The following is a 15,096-nucleotide window of genomic DNA, read 5'->3' as shown; positions in this document are numbered from 1 at the left end:
CCAGATGCATGCATGATTCCCTTGAGAGTTAAAATATCAGCAGCATTAAAGAACAAATAAGTCCCTTTATTCATCCAAAAGAATGGAATCAGTGTATCAAAGAGAGACCTGCACCCCCATGCTCCCTGCAGCATTATCCACACAGCCACTGCATGGAACCAGCCTCAGGTCCACCACAGATGAACGGATGAAGAAGGTGTGTATATATGCAATGCATGTCACTCAGCAGAGAAAGGAGGGAAGTCTCACTATCTGTGGCTACATGGATGGGCCTGGACAGCACTGCGCTCAGTGAAGTAAGTCAGAGAAGGACAGATGTCCTGGGATGCCACATCTGTGTAGAATGGGAAGAAATCAGATTCACAAAAGTGGGGGGGGGAGTAGGGGGGGTAGACTGGTGGAAACGGGATGGGAAATGCGGAGACAGTGGTCAAAGGCACAAACTCCCAGTTAGGCAGAATGAATGAGTGTGTGGCCCCCACTGTGCAGCCTAGTGACTAGTCACACTGCACCGTATGCATACAACCTGCTGAGAGAGTGGGCTCTAAGTGTGTGCAGTGGTGGATAAGCTGACTAGCCTGACTGAGGCTCATTCACAGGCACACTCACACGGAAGCAGTGCACTATGCACTTTAAATACGGGCAGTTTACTGTCAAGTGCACCTCAACAAAGCTGGAATAAATCCAAAATTTTTAAAAATTAAGAACAATATGGCTAAAAAATTTTTGAAAGCTTTATAAACCTCTGTGTATTAAAACATGGCAATAAAATGGATTATTTATAGAAATGTTAATAAACTGCTCTTTTCTTTAAAAAAGTAAGAGGTCCCTTTATCAGCTGACAAGAATTTCTATAGCTGAAATGGCTTAAAAGAGACAGAATATTCTAAGTGAGAGACGCATCCTGCTTGGGGACATCTCCCCAGAACTCCTGGACCCTGACTAAGGAGACACAAAGCTTATGCCACAGGATCAGCCAACGTGGTTGGACCCCAGAAGACGGTCAGAAAGGTGGTGCCCAAGGGCCTATTTCTATGCCAGGTGAACTACAACTCTTTGCAGAGGTGGAGGGGAAGAGGTTCAAGCCTTCGAATCACAGGCCTGGGAAAAGCAGATCAGCTGCCTGGTCTGACCTACAGGTGTTTTTTCCAAGAAAGCCGAAAACCACACTGCATGAGTGTTTGGGGAGAGCGTGTCACACACTTTTCTGTGTAGATGAAGTGGGGTGGACAGCACCTCTGATCTCTCCCAAAACACACTCAGGACTCAGCAGCCCACAGGCTCCTGCTGCCAATCAGTCCCGCACCTCCCGCTGCAGGCCTCCCGGGGCCAGCCAGCCACCCCGAGCTTATCACCTCCCTTCCTCCAGCTCAGTGCCCTTGGTGGCTGCAGCCACTGTTTTCAGCTTGACATCTGAGAAACACAACATCTCAAAAATCTATGTGATGAGTCTGACACAGGATCAACCACAAAGTACAAAACCGAGCACCTGAGTGATTCACTCAGTCCAGAAGGAAAACGGGGCTGAGAACTGACAGCACACTGGGCAGCGGGGAGTCCCACTCTGCCTCCTCCGGATGCAGCAGCAGCTTTCTGATGGGTTCCCAGGCAGCAGACGATGGGCAGGATGCTCTCAGAGCCACCCTTCCCACCGGAGAGGCTGACAGAGGGGCAGCGGAGCTCCTGGGCTGTCGGGGAGAACAGCCTGCCACCAGCAGCTTCTCCTCCACGTGCTTGCTTGAGGGACGGGCTAGGGCCATGCTGGGAGAGGACATGGACGTGGGCGAGGCCCCCTGTTCCAGGAGGCTCCAGCCTATGAGCTGAATGTTGATGTCTTCCCCCAAGAGTCCGGCTTCTTGTTCAACATTTTCTGGGCTAAGTAAGCTTATGATTGCAATTTGGACAATCAACTTAGTAAACAGTATGTGAATATAGTTTATAACACTGTCTCACTGTTCCTGAATTTCATGTTATTCATCTATTTATCTACTTATTTTTGTAAGAGACCAAACCTTACAAATTCAATCCAGAAACACCTGCCAAACTCCATCTAGGAGACACATGCTCCTGCGCAGACCAGCTCCGTAACTAACTGTGCACCCTCAGCCCGAGCTACTTTGTTCACAGAGGACAGGGTGAACCACCTTAATTTGTCCCAAAACCTAACAAAGTCCATTCATTCAGACACCTGGCTGGGAGTGTGCAGCAGAGAAAGGTGGTATATTGTTCATCCACGGCCTTTCAGATGAAAATGCTTTAAAAATCATTTCACAAAGCAAGTTGATGCTTTCAGAGTATTTCTTTGTAAAGTAATTTTAACCCTGTTAGAATCACTACACATGCACTGTTATTTCCATTTTTTTTAAACAGAGAGGCAGTTGCGCACACAGCAATGAGCCCTAACACCCACGATCAAGTGGAGACTCTGAAGCTTCTAATACGCCTGGTCTCTCTGTCCCCTCAGGCAACATACTCAGCCAGCCAGGTGAACACGGTTAGTCTAGAGAAATGTGGCAAGTGCAAATTTCTTGCAAGTGGGATGGGTGACCCCTCAGTGACCCTACATCTGCAGTAGGTCAGGGGCAACGACAAGAGGCAGGAGCCTGCTCCTGGTTGCAAGGCTGCTGGACAGAAGGCCCTGTTTCCAGGAATACACCAAGTATCAGCTTCTGTGTTGTTCTGAGGACACTCAGGTACTAAGCCACTAAAATACGCCTCGTTGGTGCGGGGACTGCTGTAAGCTGATTACCCTGAGAAACAGAGACAGGAGAAGCTCCCAGGCAAGAGTAGAAGGTGCTCTTTTGTAGGGAAATCTATGGTTAAAAAGGCAAATCCATCATAGGTGTGTGCACTGATCCAGGAAGGTAAGACAACTCCAAATCCTGGAGAACTTAGTGAGGAGGCCCGATGTAAATCTGCACAGCAAACCCTGCGCTCACCAGGTTCTGGCTGGTCACCCCACACCCACCTCACCACACACCTTTCTTTCTCGCCTTTAGCTAATATGGCATTTAAGCTGGCAGCTTAGGCTAACTCAGGGTGATTCTCATTTTCCCTGGTATCTCCCATGTACACGTAAGGTATATGTGTTAATAAATTTGTTTTTCTCTTGTAAATCCATCTTTTATTACAGGGGGTTTCAGCCAAGAACTCAGAAGGGTGGAGGGAAAATGATTTCCCCCCGACACACAGGTCTGTTTCCCAAAAAACCCTTACCCTAGAATTAAGAGAAAATGGATGTTTTTAGAATGATTCCACAGGCACTAATGCACTCCCATTTAGGAAAAGCAAATGGATAAGAGATAAATACAAACGGTTCTCTCTACCAATGAGCCAAAACCAAGCCCAATATAATTACTCCATCACAGCGTCTTTCACAGTCAGACAAGTGTACGTTCATAAGGACGCAGTGGGAACACGCAGTACCAGACACATAAACCCCACTCCGGCACGTCCAATCAGACTGAAGCAGGAAATGGGTCCCTGCCAGGGCAGGACGCAGAGGACGACTGTGTGGCTGGACACGTGAGCCTGAGTTCGATGTTTGTTATTCTTAGTTAATCTGGATGGAGATGATCCAGTCTTTTTAAGTCACCATGTTAGTGGAACGGCGACCATCCAAACCCTCAATGGGAAAAGGACTGCTCTCTGGTAATGAGAATCTTGCAGTGGACTTGAATATGCACTGTATTAAATGGTCCAGGAATCTGAATTCCACATGACCAGCTCTGCATTCATTTGTTCAGTCACCTTCCAATTCTGTGTCATCTGGAAATACTAGGTAAAAGCTAATGCATAAAAACACCTTGAAATGATACCATTCATAACTTATCAAGAACAATAAATCCGCAGTGGATTGGATATCATGTGTCTCAGGTTCCACACCAGCATCTTCACTAAAAGCTGCTAGAGGAAGTCTTTGAAGTCACTGGGGCCCCTGCTCCTCCCAGAGCCTTGCAGAGACAGGCACCATCAACTCCACTCTGCATCTCTGCGTCTCCTGTTGAACAAGCACTAGATGCAGGCGGCTCTTCTTGCGTATTTCTTACAAAAAGGCCACGGTACCCCATGGAATGGGGCTTCGGAAGCGTGACTTAATGGAATACTGGCACGTATCTCAACATGACACAGCAAGGCAGCTGGTGAGACAGCTGATGGAAACGCAGCTGAACCCCTGCCAGCAGGGCCAGCTTCACAGGTATGAGACCTACAGCCTGGCACTTTAAAAAATACCTGCATCATAAACGCTACATAAATGGGCATTCACCATTATTAGTAGCATTATTTTAGAAATTCAGGAAGAAACACATAATCAACTTGGCAGCTACTGGTGAGGTGCATGGAAGGCCCTTCCCTGCGGTAACTCTGGGGTTTTGCACAGCACCCATAAAAAGCTCTTTATTTGCAGACTGGCAACAGCATTCAGACTTCCAGAGAAGGCTGCACCCCACAGGCAGTGCTGAGCACAACTGAGCTGGAGCTGAGCAGGCTTTCTGCTGACCTTGATCCACAGCGAGACGCACTCTTCCTATGGTACCACAGCACAGGGCCCCGGGAAACAGCATCCATCTGCATGCAGCCTGCCACATGGCAGCATCAAGAACAGCACTGCCCACTCATCAGCACGCCATGCACCAGTGCACTGCCTCTTGCAGCTTGAAAACCATGCTCCAGACAACTGCTTAGGTGGAATGCACAGGGAGAATTCTGCAAGAGCCTAGGGACCCCCAGCTTCATTCCTGGGGTCCTGCCATCCTCGGCAGTGACCAGCTGAGGACGTTTTCTCTCTGTGGAATTAGTGGTGTGTCCAGGAAAAGGACCAAGAGGGTCCCTGTGGCTCACACATCTCAGGAGGAAGGCAGCTGCTGCCCCAATACCGGGGCCTCAGCGTTGGCACGACTCACCAGCCTTTGGGGTTTGCTCCCTCAGGGGGCCTGGGGGACTGCATGTGTTCACCTTGGCCCTGCGATTGGCTATGCCAGTGACCTGTCAACGGAGCCCCACAAGTCAATCCTCAAGAATGGCCTTCCCAGATCCCACCAGGCTGCAGGTGCCACGCACCATGTGTCACGTAGGGGAGGCCCCAATACCAGGGTCCCTGAGTTGGCAGGTGGGGCAGAGTCCCGCCAACCTCTGCATGAGTGGGAGATCACGGGACCTGTGTGCGAGTATACGCTGCCATGCACAACCCAGTCTCTCTGGACAGGTACACACCACTGCCCCGAGAGAAAAGCACATCTGTTGGTGTGAAAATGGGGGCACTGTGGGCAGGAGGCTCCATCCTGCTCCAAAGGGTGGATCTTGACCAGGTAATCCCATAACTTAGGCAGAAAGAGTCTACTAACTTTATTAAAACTTACCCATAGTAGGGTTTTTCAGTGAGCCAAGCAACTTAGAGTACATTTACTGAAGCAATGATGGAAAAATAATTTTGAGTAATAAAACAGTCACCATTCCATTTTATCTGCTGATAACTCTGGCAACCTTACATCTTCAGGAAATACTGAGTTGACAGCCTTCTATCTGTTGCCTCACAAAAGTGAAAGAACTGTGGGTTAAGAGTTTAACCTTTCTGACTGAGGAGTTAATAGCAACAGAATAAAACCATGCTTTTCCCCGAGGCTCTAAAGTTGGTAACACATAATACTGTTTATAAAACGATAGACTCCTTTGAGATGAGCATGGAAATCTCTCTGAAGAATCTATTTGCACACACCTTAAAACCCTTAATTTCGCTTAAATCTCATCAAAGAAAGAGGTTTTTTTTTTATCAAAGACCCAACTAAATAAATTAAGAGGAGAAAATTTTTATTACTTATTATGCAGGAAGCAAAAATGTACTACATGCCTCTCCTTCCCAAATACCGATCTTTCAGATTAAATAAACCCATTTGAGAGTGGGCACAGTCAGTGTCTCACTCAGCCTCCCTGGACAGAGCTGCATGTGTCAAAAATAATATGCATGATTCAAGCATAATGCTCAAGGACACCCTTAGATCCTGCAGACAAAGCCCCCCACACCCGATCAGCACCGCTACGAAATGCAGAGCGCGAGTACCACCTGGTGGCTGGATCAGCGGTGGCCGTGGCTGTGTACGGGGTGCAGGGGGTGGGTGGATGGCTGCCTCCCCTGTCTCAGATTTTTCTCTTTCACAGGTCCTAAGGCCCAAGGCACAGCCAAGACAGTGCCCTAGGCCACCCACGCATGCAGGGCACAAGCTCTGGAGCCCTGGCCCGGCTGAATGGTTTCCAGTCACACTCTGTAAAATCATGTTCCTGATTCTTATGCTACAACTTATTATTTTAATACCCTTAATTCAAATGGCAAGAAACTATTTGCATTGCAGTAATTTCCCTTTGTTTACAGAAAATGGAATGCCTCATTAGAGAGCTTAGCATTGCTAAAAGACATCCCATATCCATGAATCCTCCTCCAGTTACTTTCATGAGTTATTTTTTAGTCCCCACAGCGTACCTCAGATAATGCAAACCCCAGGCCAGCAGGACTAATTATCAAATTCTACAGAAATACTTCAATATACTGTCTGATAATGTGAAGAATGGTGTTTTGTGTTATTTTTAAAACAAAGTAGAAAAATACCAATCTAATGTTGTTTTGTAAATTTTGTGTTAGAAAGTATGCATGATAATTGTATTTTTTGGCCTTTTATTACAGTGGCAGAGCCTCAAGAAATAAAATTTACTCTTCCACTTTACCGTATTTGTTGCAAACAAAAATACCTTGTTCCCCAGAATCACCAATATGAGCGTGGAGCAGCAGCGCCACCGCCTGGTGGGTGTGGGCCGCACAGAGCAGGGCCCGGCTCAGTGACCTACAGGAGAGCGGCTTTCCCACGCTGCAGGCCATCTCCAGCCTTGTCTGGGAACCTGACCAGAGATACGAGCCTTCTTAGAGGCCTGCTGACCCTGGCGACCGGGGCTGGGCCGCTAGCGACTCATGGAGTGCCAGACACCTCCTTCTCTTAGCCAGTCTCCACAAGACAGGTACCCCTCTGCACCCTGGCTTCTGCTCGCTGCTCAGACCTCTGCATGCAAACTCTGAAAACCTCTCTGCAGAATTCATATCCTTGCTTCTGCAGTTTAGCCCCCCTTGCCCCCCAGAGGTCTATCCCACCTAGCTGTTTTCAGGTAATATAGGGACACAGTGCATCCACTCAGTTGCATCCTGTGCTTCAACAAATGCAGGTGTGTGCACATGTGCTCTCGTGTTTGTGCACACAGATGTACCTGTGTGCACACAAGCCTGAGTTAGAAAGCACATGTACTACATATAACATGACTAGTGGCCTGACTGTACAGATAGTGGCAATACTATCCTGGGCGCTGTATACATGATTTTCTCTGTTTCTTCCCTCCAAGATCAGAGGATGACTGAAATGCAGAACAGAACCCATGCTCCCCCACAGTCGCCTAACCCTCTGACAACTGGCCCTCCTTTTGCTCTTGCGCAGAATGGAAACAACTATCCCAGCTCCATTCTCTCAGTGGCTGTGAGGGTTGACAGACACTGGGCACTGAAGCAGTCTGCATTGTGGAAGAAACCATAGCATAAGCCATTCTTAGAATCATCAGATGCAGATCCTTTGCAGACGCCTCTCCCTCCCTTCCTGCTGATGAACTGAGCTCATGTTTTCCACTGGGCAGGATACAACTTCTCTTCTGTCACTTGAACCTACAAAGCCAGCTCCTTACTGTGTCTCTATTGACTGCAAGATGCCCTCACCATTTCTTCTTCCTTTTCACAACCCAAATCTATGGGGTGCCTCCTCTGTGCCATCTGCCCTTTACTGATAAATGCTGAGTGCCAAGCGCTACATGGAGCAGCCTGAGCTGAGTAAGAGAACCCAAACCAGAATCGCTGAAATACGCATAACTGATAAGGTAATGAAAGGGTGCCTCCACTCACCATTTGTAAGACTTGGATAATCTGTAACAAGTTGACTGTTCACACTTACAGACTGATCAGCAAAAACACTTCCTTACTTTAACTCAAGCAAGAACTTGTTAGAAAAATACAATTTTAGTTATACAAAATTATTTTTAAAAGTAAAAATACAGTAACATTGAATTGTAATGACTTTAGGAAGTTTTCTGGTTAATTCTCCACTTACCTTTTTTATAAGCTTATTTTTCTCACTAATGATCAGAAATTAACATTTCATTTTATGCTGATATTTCACTTCTTGACATTAGTTTGAATAAGATGAGACCTTTCTCTTTACATATTCACATTCATTTCAGACATTAATACATAAACCCTGGTGCATCAATGTGTTCCCTGACTCAGAAAAATCATGAATTTTTTTTCAAATACTGTAACAGCTGTTTACTGCCATGTAACAAATCACTCCAAAATGTAGTGACATAAAACACAACTCACGTATCAGGAAGTCTGTGGGTCAGCCAGTCTGCTGGGTTCTGCTGATCTCAGCTGCGGTCGTTTATGTGTCGGCAGTCAGCTGGCAGGTCACCCTGGGACTGCGTGTTCAGGACGACCTCATGTGCCGGGCAGGTGGCTTATGCTCAGCAGGGGCAAGGGGATGACCTGCCAGGACTCATCCTCCAGCGAAGTGAACTACCTCGGCCTTGGTTACACGGCCACCGCAGCCTGAGAGAGAGATGACACAAAAGCCTTAAGGCCTCGACTTAGAGCACAGGCCCCCTCTACCTCACTCCATAGGCCTACGCAGGGCACAGGCCAGCCTTGCCTCAAGGACTGCAAAATCAGACTCCAGCCCTTGACAGCAAAACTGCAGGCTTAGGGTAAAAACATGGGGTATTTTGCAGCTGGAACCTGTCCACATGCTGATCAACACTACCCGCATTTCTCCCCTTGCCAAGTCCACTCGCATCTCCGCTCACTCACAGAGCTCTTCCTGTTAAAACCTCTGACTCCAAGTCCAGGAAGTGATGACATACGTCAGGCCCAGAAGGGCTCCTCCTGTTTTAGAGAATTTTGGATCAGAAAGAGAGGTGTCTGCTTCCACAGGAAAGTGTAGAAGGGTATTCACTGGGCCCTCATGACAGGCAAGTACTTCTGACATAATAAAAATCTCTAAGCAATAAAAAAATTATAGAAGGGACTTCATTAATAACTTCTGTTCATCAAAAGGCCCGTTTAGGAAAAAATAAGGTGGGGAGAGGGCGGAAGATGGCGGCGTGAGTAGAGCAGCGGAAATCTCCTCCCAAAACCACGTATATCTATGAAAATATAACAAAGACAACCCTTCCTAGAATAAAGACCAGAGGACACAGGACAATATCCAGACCACATCCGCACCTGAGAGAACCCAGCGCCTCGCGAAGGGGGTAAGATACAAGCCCCGGCCCCGCGGGAGCCGAGCGCCCCTCCCCCCAGCTCCCGGCGGGAGAAGAGCAGGCAGAGCGGGAGGGAGACGGAGCCCAGGACTGCCGAGCACCCAGCCCCCGCCATCCGGGCCAGAGCGCAGACACAGTGCGTGCCCAGGGGGCCCTGGATGCTAGGGAAACAGGGCAGCAAGAACAGTGAGCGGACACCGGAGGCCTGGCGCCGGAGGACATGAGAAAAGCAAGTGACCAATTTTTTTTTTTTTTGCTGTTTTGTTTTGGCGAGCGCTTTGTGGAAGTCTTAAAGGTATAGGGACCCCAATACTAGGGAAACAGGGCAGCAACACCGGTGAGCAGATGCCTGAGGATGGCGCCGGAGAATAAAGAAAAACGAGCAGCCACTTTTTTTTTTTTGATTAAAAAAATTTTTTTTTAATTAAAAATTTTTTTTTCTTTTTTTTTTTGGTGGGCGTTGTTTTGTTTTGGCGGGTGCTTTTTGGAAGTCTTAAAGGGGCAGGGCGGGTCACTTAATCCAGAGGTAGGGAATCCGGGATCTCTGGGCACCCTAACCCCTGGGCTGCAGGGAGCAGGGAGGCCCCTTACGGAGATAAATAGCCTCCCAGCAGCTCCTGCTCCAACGCGACTCCACCATTTTGGAGCAGCTGCCCGAGCCAGGCCACGCCCACAGCAACAGCGGAAATTAACTCCATAGCAGCCGGGCAGGAAGCAGAAGCCCTGTCTGCGCGCAGCTGCGCAGCACAAGCCACTAGAGGTCGCTGTTCTCCCAGGAGAGGAGGGCCACAAACCAACAAGAAGGGAAGTTCTTCCAGCCATCACTCGTCCCAGCTCTGCAGACTATTCCTATCACCATGAAAAGGCAAAGCTACAGGCTGACAAAGATCACAGAGACAACACCAGAGAAGGAGACAGACCTAACCAGTCTTCCTGACAAAGAATTCAAAATAAGAATCATAAACATGCTGACAGAGATGCAGAGAAATACGCAAGAGAAATGGGATGAAGTCCGGAGGGAGATCACAGATGCCAGAAAGGAGATCGCAGAAATGAAACAAACTCTGGAAGGGTTTATAAGCAGAATGGATAGGATGCAAGAGGCCATTGATGGAATAGAAACCAGAGAACAGGAATGCATAGAAGCTGACATAGAGAGAGATAAAAGGATCTCCAGGAATGAAACAATGTTAAGAGAACTGTGTGACCAATCCAAAAGGAACAATATCCGTATTATAGGGGTTCCAGAAGAAGAAGAGAGAGGAAAAGGGATGGAAAGTATCTTGGAAGAAATAATTGCTGAAAACTTCCCCAAACTGGGAGAGGAAATAATCGAACAGACACGGAAATACACAGAACCCCCAACAGAAAGGATCCAAGGAGGACAACACCAAGACACAGAATAATTAAAATGGCAAAGATCAAGGACAAGGAAAGAGTTTTAAAGGCAGCTAGAGAGAAAAAGGTCACCTATAAAGGAAAACCCATCAGGCTAACATCAGACTTCTTGACAGAAACCCTACAGGCCAGAAGAGAATGGCATGATATACTTAATACAATGAAACAGAAGGGCCTTGAAACAAGGATACTGTATCCAGCACGACTATCATTCAAATATGATGGTGGGATTAAACAATTCCCAGACAAACAAAAGCTGAGGGAATTTGCTTCCCACAAACCACCTCTACAGAACATCTTACAGGGACTGCTCTAGATGGGAGCACTCCTAGAAAGAGCACAGCACAAAACACCCAACATATGAAGAATCGAGGAGGAGGAATAAGAAGGGAGAGAAGAAAAGAATTTCCAGGCAGTGTATATAACAGCTCAATAAGCGAGCTAAGTTAGGCAGTAAGATACTAAAGAGGCTAACCTTGAACCTTTGGTAACCACGAATTTAAAGCCTGCAATGGCAATAAGTACATATCTTTCAATAGTCACCCTAAATGTTAATGGGCTGAATGCGCCAATCAAAAGACACAGAGTAACAGGATGGATAAAAAAGCAAGAACCATCTATATGCTGCTTACAAGAAACTCACCTCAAACCCAAAGACATGTACAGACTAAAAGTCAAGGGATGGAAAAACATATTTCAGGCAAACAATAAGCGAGAAGAAAGTAGGGGTTGAAGTACTAATACCAGACAAAATAGACTTCAAAACAAAGAAAGTAACAAGAGATAAAGAAGGACACTACATAATGATAAAGGGCTCAGTCCAACAAGAGGATATAACCATTCTAAATATATATGCACCCAACACAGGAGCACCAGCATATGTGAAACAAATACTAACAGAACTAAAGGGGGATATAGACTGCAATGCATTCATTCTAGGAGACTTCAACATACCACTCACCACAAAGGATAGATCCACCGGGCAGAAAATAAGTAAGGACATGGAAGGACTGAACAACACAGTAGAGCAGACGGACCTAATAGATACCTATAGAACTCTACATCCAAAAGCAACAGGATATACATTCTTCTCAAGTGCACATGGAACATTCTCCAGAATAGACCACATACTAGGCCACAAAAAGAGCCTCAGAAAATTCCAAAAGATTGAAATCCTACCAACCAACTTTTCAGACCACAAAGGCATAAAACTAGAAATAAACTGTACAAAGAAAGCAAAGAGGCTCACAAACACATGGAGGGTTAACAACATGCTCCCAAATAATCAATGGATCAATGACCAAATCAAAATGGAGATCCAGCAATATATGGAAACAAATGACAACAACAACACTTAAGCCCCAATTTCTGTGGGACACAGCAAAAGCAGTCTTAAGAGGAAAGTATATAGCAATCCAAGCATATTTAAAAAAGGAAGAACAATCCCAAATGAATGGTCTAATGTCACAATTATCGAAATTGGAAAAAGAAGAACAAATGAGGCCTAAGGTCAGCAGAAGGAGGGACATAATAAAGATCAGAGAAGAAATAAATAAAATTGAGAAGAATAAAACAATAGCAAAAATCAATGAAACCAAGAGCTGGTTCTTCAAGAAAATAAACAAAATACATAAGCCTCTAGCCAGACTTATTAAGAAGAAAAGAGAGTCAACACAAATCAACAGTATCAGAAACGAGAAAGGAAAAATCATGACAGACCCCACAGAAATACAAAGAATTATTAGAGAATACTATGAAAACCTATATGCTAACAAGCTGGGAAACCTAGGAGAAATGGACAACTTCCTAGAAAAATACAACCTTCCAAGATTGACCCAGAAAGAAACAGAAAATCTAAACAGACCAATTACCAGCAACGAAATTGAAGCGGTAATCAAAAAACTACCAAAGAACAAAACCCCCAGGCCAGATGGATTTACCTCGGAATTTTATCAGACATACAGGGAAGACATAATACCCATTCTCCTTAAAGTTTTCCAAAAAATAGAGGACAGGATACTCCCAAGCTCATTCTATGAAGCTACAATCACCCTAATACCAAAACCAGGCAAAGACCCCACAAAAAAGAAAACTACAGACCAATATCCCTGATGAACGTAGATGCAATAATACTCAACAAAATATTAGCAAACAGAATTCAAAAATACATCAAAAGGATCATACACCATGACCAAGTGGGATTCATCCCAGGGATGCAAGGATGGTACAACATTCGAAAGTCCATCAACATCATCCACCACATCAACAAAAAGAAAGACAAAAACCACATGATCATCTCCATAGATGCTGAAAAAGCATTTGACAGAGTTCAACATCCATTCATGATAAAAACTCTCAGCAAAATGGGAATAGAGGGCAAGTACCTCAACATAATAAAGGCCATCTATGATAAACCCACAGCCAACATTATATTGAACAGCGAGAAGCTGAAAGCATTTCCTCTGAGATCGGGAACTAGACAGGGATGCCCACTCTCTCCACTGTTATTTAACATAGTACTGGAGGTCCTAGCCACGGCAATCAAACAAAACAAAGAAATACAAGGAATCCAGATTGGTAAAGAAGAAGTTAAACTGTCACTATTTGCAGATGACATGATACTGTACATAAAAAACCCTAAAGACTCCACCCCAAAACTACTAGAACTGATATCGGAATACAGCAAAGTTGCAGGATACAAAATCAACACACAGAAATCTGTGGCTTTCCTATACACTAACAATGAACCAACAGAAAGAGAAATCAGGAAAACAACTCCATTCACAATTGCATCAAAAAAAATAAAATACCTAGGAATAAACCTAACCAAAGAAGTGAAAGACTTATACTCTGAAAACTACAAGTCACTCTTAAGAGAAATTAAAGGGGACACTAACAGATGGAAACCCATCCCATGCTCATGGCTAGGAAGAATTAATATCGTCAAAATGGCCATCCTGCCCAAAGCAATATACAGATTTGATGCAATCCCTATGAAACTACCAGCAACATTCTTCAATGAACTGGAACAAATAATTCAAAAATTCATATGGAAACACCAAAGACCCCGAATAGCCAAAGCAATCCTGAGAAAGAAGAATAAAGTAGGGGGGATCTCACTCCCCAACTTCAAGCTCTACTACAAAGCCATAGTAATCAAGACAATTTGGTACTGGCACAAAAGCAGAGCCACAGACCAATGGAACAGACTAGAGAATCCAGACATTAACCCAGACATATATGGTCAATTAATATTTGATAAAGGAGCCATGGACATACAATGGCGAAATGACAGTCTCTTCAACAGATGGTGCTGGCAAAACTGGACAGCTACACATAGGAGAATGAAACTGGACCATTGTCTAACCCCATATACAAAAGTAAACTCAAAATGGATCAAAGACCTGAATGTAAGCCATGAAACCATTAAACTCTTGGAAGAAAACATAGGCACAAACCTCTTAGACATAAACATGAGTGACCTCTTCTTGAACATATCTCTCCAGGCAAGGAAAACAACAGCAAAAATGAGTAAGTGGGACTATATTAAGCTGAAAAGCTTCTGTACAGCAAAAGACACCATCAACAGAACAAAAAAGAAACCTACAGTATGGGAGAATATATTTGAAAATGACACATCCGATAAAGGCTTGACGTCCAGAATATATAAAGAGCTCACACGCCTCAACAAACAAAAAACAAATAATCCAATTAAAAAATGGGCAGAGGAACTGAACAGACAGTTCTCAAAAAAAGAAATACAGATGGCGAACAGACACATGAAAAGATGCTCCGCATCGCTAATTATCAGAGAAATGCAAATTAAAACTACAATGAGGTATCACCTCACACCAGTAAGGATGGCTGCCATCCAAAAGACAAACAACAACAAATGTTGGCGAGGCTGTGGAGAATGGGGAACCCTCCTACACTGCTGGTGGGAATGTAAGTTAGTTCAACCATTGTGGAAAGCAGTATGGAGGTACATCAAAATGCTCAAAACAGACTTACCATTTGACCCAGGGATTGCACTCCTAGGAATTTACCCTAAGAATGCAGCAATCAAGTATGAGAAAGATCAGTGCACCCCTATGTTTATCACAGCACTATTTACAATAGCCAAGAATTGGAAGCAACCTAAATGTCCATTGATAGATAAATGGATAAAGAAGATGTGGTACATATACACAATGGAATACTACTCAGCCATAAGAAAAGGGCAAATCCAACCATTTGCAGCAACATGGATGGAGCTGGAGGGTATTATGCTCAGTAAAACAAGCCAAGAGGAGAAAGAGAAATACCAAATGATTTCACTTATCTGTGGAATATAAGAACAAAGGAAAAACTGAAGGAACA

General features: G+C 45.1%; 1 long non-coding RNA gene across 2 annotated transcripts in view; it reads right to left on the bottom strand.

Annotated features, from left to right (window-relative positions):
- The window catches only part of LOC130684403 (uncharacterized), a 127,688-nt gene that overhangs the window by 67,511 nt on the left and 45,081 nt on the right, over positions 1-15,096 (bottom strand). For both annotated transcript variants that reach the window (XR_008998650.1, XR_008998649.1), the window contains exon 2: positions 8,402-8,629. This is a non-coding gene — a long non-coding RNA (uncharacterized LOC130684403). The remainder of the gene's footprint in view (positions 1-8,401; positions 8,630-15,096) is intronic.

This window comes from Manis pentadactyla, chromosome 7, assembly GCF_030020395.1.
Source record: "Manis pentadactyla isolate mManPen7 chromosome 7, mManPen7.hap1, whole genome shotgun sequence".
Taxonomy (NCBI): Eukaryota; Metazoa; Chordata; class Mammalia; order Pholidota; family Manidae; genus Manis; species Manis pentadactyla.
Note: the sequence above shows the minus strand (reverse complement) of the source record. Positions and strands in the feature narration are given on the sequence as shown.